The sequence below is a fragment of the Papilio polytes genome, unplaced genomic scaffold (genome assembly GCF_000836215.1).
Source record: "Papilio polytes unplaced genomic scaffold, Ppol_1.0 DF824180.1, whole genome shotgun sequence".
In the NCBI taxonomy this organism is placed as follows: Eukaryota; Metazoa; Arthropoda; class Insecta; order Lepidoptera; family Papilionidae; genus Papilio; species Papilio polytes.
In genome coordinates, this window is record NW_013525024.1 from 2,810,078 (window position 1) to 2,814,051 (window position 3,974).

Sequence of the window (3,974 nt, forward strand, 5' to 3'; positions counted from 1 at the left end):
GAAAACAAAAGCTCATCTCTATTACTTTAGATAAAAGTTTCCGAGAAAGATTTAGTTCCTCGTTTCTCCACACTTCTGAAACGAATACTTTTGTTAATGAAATGCACTTATTATTTTTATCCTTAAAAAGAAATATTGTGGTATACTGCTAACAAAGTACCGAAACTAAAACGATGACTTTCGACCTTCTAGGAATTCGCAACTCATAACACCTTGATGAGATTGTTTTTTAAATTATTCAAACTTTCGTGAGACATTTTATAACTAATTATTTTACGGCTCTTACTCGCGTCATACTTATTTTCCGGTGACGATACCGACCAGTTTCAGCCCCTGAGGGGTCCTTCTTCAGGGCGAGGCTGAATGGTGTTGTGTCGCGGTCGCGTCGCGGAAAGTATATAAAGGCCGTAAAATAATTAGATTAATTTTTAATGATTACACGTTCTGCGAGTAACGACAAAAAATTAGAATCCATAACATTTTACGCCCATTGATTGTATTTGGTGCTTTAGTAAGAGTGTAACAACAAATGTATTGCTAGGAAGGAACGTACGGATTCATATATTTTTCACTCTATGAGTACGTTTTTTTTTTATAATAAAAGGTGGCAAACGAGCGACGATAACATGCAGGTGGTCAACGACGCCTACAGTCATCCGCAACACCAGAGGAACTACAGATGTGTTGCCGGCCTTTGAAGAAATGATAGGCTCGATTCTAGAAAGATTCTAAGTCGTATTGGTTTGGAAATACCGCCAAAGACAGACTGTTTCACATTGCGGCTGTGCGGGGCAGAAAGTTTCAAACGTTTCTTTAATTTCCTCTCTTTTCCAGAGTGTATGAAAGCAAAAATATCTGTATCTTTTCTCATAAATTCCGATACTTCAACAAACAGTATTTTATATTGAAAAAGTCAACACAATCGAACTGCGAATGGCTCGGTGAGAGTAATAAGTGTCGGGAAGTGAAGAGGGTCGTTGATCTATGTGTCGGGTAGATTTCAATCCAGTCAGCTGGGCCTCTTTAGAATGTATTGTGCTATTCAAAACAATTCATTTATAAAAAATGAATAGTCTTGTAAGATTGAACATTTTTAATGGATTTTACAACCATAAAATTTATTTAATATTACAAAACTCACGCCGTAACCAGAAAGAGGTAGAGAGCGATTATGGATTTAAATTTGGGGCAATCTCTCTCTTCTCGTTTCCATTTATTTGGTATACATACATCGGGTAATAGAACTTCTGGGAATTTAGTATTTATTTAGGTATTTATTTGATATAGCAAATGCAAATACGAAAAGCTGATATTTTTCAACAGTTTCAACATGAAATTCAATGAACGATAATAATGAACGCAGTTAAATTAAAACGCTGCATGGTTCGTATAAACGACACACAGCTGGTCATTCACAATTCACTGCGAAACGTTCACTTGTGTTCGCCTCAAAAATACATTTCTGTTTGAGTTTTTACGTCATGTATTTATAATAATTTTAATAACAAAAATAGTTACTTTTTAATTAATATTATTACTAACTAGCTGTTCCCATGCGACTTCATCCGCATGAAATTATAAAAACTTTATTTTACTGTTTACATTTGTCAAATTCTCAATTGCAAATGTCAAAATGACATGACGTGACTTGGCAATCTTGCTTCCTTGATGTTGGCAGCAACTTATGTTCTCTTTCCCACATTAGGGTTTTTATCCAAAACATTTACCCCCTAAGTTTAATGGCGTGAAAATGTATAGCCTAAAGCGTGACGTAAGTGTAGGGCTTTTTATTAAAAAACTAATTATTTAAAAATATGCTGTATATGCTGATATCTTAGGCAACAAAGAAGTGTGTGTTTACGCTTTATTATAATAGTATAGATATCATAAATATTAAAGTTTGCATGGTTTTTTTGTTAGAGTTTGTAGCCTAAACAGCTAAACGGATCTCGATGAAATGCTTTCTTTTTTTTCAATTCCATGCTGATGGAGTCGCTGGCAAATGCTTATAAATCTTAAATAATATTTCTGATATAGTTTTAAAGTCGATTAAATTCAACATTGACAACTTAATACCTGACTTTTGAGATTAGAAATGGTTTAACATAATTGAATGAATGATGCAGATCGAAGTTATTAGATTGACTTGACAGTTGTGCAAATGTAAATAATAGAGTGGGAAAATGTATGAAATTATTTGTATAAACATGGCCGCGCGTTGCCGCTTTGTCCTTTGACTATAGAGAAACGGACTATGTAAAGGTCCTTAATAATTATTTACTAATGTTTATGAACACTGCACTATGGTACAAAACAAATTTCTGATACATTTTGTAAGTTTAGTAATGTACTTAATATGACATTTAATACTGCGCAAAGTTGCGTGCGGAAGCTAGTACTAACCAAGTTTTGCCTTTTTCGGGGGTTGCGTACAAGATAACATGTAAATATCATGATAATACTTAAAACCTTACGAACGTAGATTGAATCAAAAATTTTCACACTTGCACAAAATGAGCACACAAAAACGTATGGTCGACATGTCCTGTCTCTTTTAGGCAAAGGATTTATGCAAACAGTTCTGGCACACCGCCGTCGCAAGATTATGTTGCGAAACTAAATATACATTTATGCTAAAATTATAATCCATATAAACCAAAACTAATCTCGTAAATAATGAAAATAATTTCCTATAATTATTTGCTGATAATTAGTTATCCAGATTATTAATTCCAGAATCATAATATTCTGTTTGCAATGTTCTTCATAAAGAGCGTGTGGCCTAACGGATAAGGCGTCGGACTTCGGATCCGATGATTGCAGGTTCGAGTCCTGTCACGGTCGGAAACATGATTTCTTAATGTCACTTTTATGTCCTAACCAGCTTTGGCATATTATAAGTATATAGCTACCAGTAAAGTTAACCAAAGGTTTTCACTACCGTAACATCCTAACATGCTTACTATCTTGGCTTCTTTGAAATAGAAACAGACATAGCAATCAAAGCAAAAACCGTATTACTGAGGCAAATTATAATGATGTAATACAGACTAGCTGTCGCTCGCGACTTCAGCTGTATGAAATGAAATAAAAATAAAAAATAACTTACGTTACTCGCCAATAACGTTGCTTTTTAATAGTGAGAGATTTTTTTAAATCAGCCCAGTAGTTTTTCAATATATACAAAAATACAAATCTTTCCTCTTTCTAATGTCAGTATAGATTATTCATTAAACTGTTAGATTAGTTATTATTTTAATTACAAATTTTATTTTAAACATAAACTAAATTTAATAAAAGGAATTATAGTGCTTTTATTATGCTAAAGGATTAGCTGAGAGTTCTTGAATAATTCAGACTTAATTCCATTTTAGATTTGATTTTGCGACGTTTTCGCACGATCCGGCTCAGACCAGCGCCAATTCCATTCTAAGATCAATTACTATCTCGATTCGACGAAGCAACCGCTATACAGAGTGTCCCTTTTTAACTAATAATAGTAAATGCATCTAACAATTTACAGTTATTGTTTTTTTTTATTCTGCGCGACAGACAGAAAGTTTAGAGGGATAGAGTTATTTGGAGAAAGAAGACCCGGTGCGCCGATCCTAAGGGAGTAGGATAAGTCAGGGGAGATGATGAGACAGAAGATGCTTTTTTTGTATGTTACAAGGTGGAAAACGAGCAAGCGGCCACCTGAAACCGCCGAAATGGCGAAACGACTGCTGCCTAGACACATCCGCAATTACAGATGCGTTGCCTACCCTTTATCGGTGGAAGAGACACTCATAAAGAGGATATTCCCTCTTCCTATGCGTCTCCTCCACCGTCAAATCCAATTTTCCTTCCCATCCCTTCTTCTTAAATAAAGGGTGGAAAGGGAAAGGGACTAAAATTAGGCCTTCGGCACCACATTCATCAGACGAAACGCGGAATTGCTCCCACTTCACGCCTGTCTTCTGTGTGGTCGTTGT

At 35.0% G+C, this 3,974-nt stretch overlaps 1 non-coding gene across 1 annotated transcript; it reads left to right on the forward strand.

Annotated features, from left to right (window-relative positions):
• Positions 1 to 2,771: 2,771 nt before the first annotated feature.
• Positions 2,772 to 2,844, forward strand: Trnar-ucg. The gene has a single exon. It is a non-coding gene; the product is annotated as a tRNA-Arg (tRNA).
• Positions 2,845 to 3,974: the final 1,130 nt, after the last annotated feature.